Here is a 1802-nt window from a genome sequence, read left to right as displayed (position 1 = left end):
CTTTTGGGGGTTAATTCACTAAAGAACGATAATGTTAACCCGTGACATAGATATGAATTGGCTGCCGAGAGACTTGGGTGCAGGATACAACCAGTATGGCTTATCCTGCTCCTGCACAAGTCCCAGCGGCAGTAATTACTATTCCCCCTCCAGGTCCACATGGATAGTAGGGAATGATGTCATTCGACTTACACCTATTGCTGGCGGCCGAATGACCGTGTTTTATAAGTAACTGCAGCTCCGTCTTCTGTGCCGAAGTTACTGATTGTGCGCTGCTATAGCAGTAATTCATATTACGGCCTATGGCGGAGCCGGCTGCGCCCAAGTCTCCTGTGCTGTTATTACAGCACTCGTGTGCAAGTCGCGCATGTTAAAAATACCGGCATCGAATGACCCAAAATGACTGCTTTTTTAGTTAAGACAATGAGATGCAGGGGCTTAAAGGATACCCGAGGTGACATGTGACATGATGTGACATGTGACATGATGAGATAGACATGTGTATGTACAGTGCCTAGCACACACATAACTATGCTGTGTTCTTTTTTCTTTCTCTGCCTGAAAGAGTTAAATAAATGTAAGTGGCTGACTCAGTCCTGACTCAGACAGGAAGTGACTACAGTGTGACCCTCACTGATAAGAATTTCCCCTTTTTTTATCTCTTTCCTGCTCTTAGAAGCCATTTTTCTGCTAGGAAAGGGTTTTATAGTTGGAATTTCTTATCAGTGAGGGTCACACTGTAGTCACTTCCTGTCTGAGTCAGCCACTTACATACCTGATATTTAACTCTTTCAGGCAGAGAAAGAAAACAAGGAACACAGCCTAGTTATTTGTGTGATAGGCACTGTACATACCCATGTCTATCTCATCATGTCACATGTCACCTCGGGTATCCTTTAAGGACAAATCGTGGGACTCCTACCAAAACTTGGAAGGGGCCTGTTAATGGTCACACCCCTTCCCTTGCCTCTTCTTGGTGCCCCTCACAGCCTGGGGCCCATCTCACAAGGCTCATAAAACAGTGTAGCCATTGGGATCTTCACGCCCATAACATGTTTAGCCACAAAAATCTCAGAGGAAGGGAAGGGTAGTAGTTGGTCCCACCTGCAGTCGTAGAAACTTCTCCCCCCTAGTTACGCCTCTGAGAGACGTCAATCTAACTGTTCCGACACTCCAGCCATATAATTCATCCACATGCTTCCCGCTCATCCCCAGGCTCCAGTCTACTCCATAATACACCGTCACCGCTTCCACATGCTGCTTCTCCATATCTCTCTGGGCAAGCTTTCAAAACGTTTTGTTTCTTCTTTAGGCATGATACAGAACTGGGTGATCCAGTTAAAGGTGCTACCTAAAGAACTTTTATGGTTAAGTCGTTGGAACCATATCTCTCAGAATTATCACCATTGTCGGCTTCACTGCGACCTCCTACCAAACACCACAGTATACTTCTCCAGATCCACCCTCAGAAAGTTTTGGGCCCCATACTGGGCAAACCCATTGCGCCCCCTCACTACCCTCTACCCTCACATGGCAAATCACAGTCTTTGAAGGCCTGAACCCATGACTGGGAATGTTCTGCATATGCTTAGTCCATTAACCTGCTGAGCGGTCTGGACGAGCTCAGCTCGTCCAACACCGCCAGAGGCTGCCGCTCAGGCCCTGCTGGGCCGATTTTCGTAAAATAAAAAGCAGCACACGCAGCCGGCACTTTGCCAGCCGCGTGTGCTGCCTGATCGCCGCCGCTCTGCGGCGATCCGCCGCGAGCAGCGGCGAAAGAGGGTCCCCCCAGCCGCCTGAGC

The sequence above is a fragment of the Hyperolius riggenbachi genome, chromosome 3 (assembly GCF_040937935.1).
Source record: "Hyperolius riggenbachi isolate aHypRig1 chromosome 3, aHypRig1.pri, whole genome shotgun sequence".
Lineage (NCBI taxonomy): Eukaryota > Metazoa > Chordata > Amphibia > Anura > Hyperoliidae > Hyperolius > Hyperolius riggenbachi.
The sequence above is the reverse complement of the archived record's forward strand: the minus strand, read 5'-3'. Positions refer to the sequence as shown.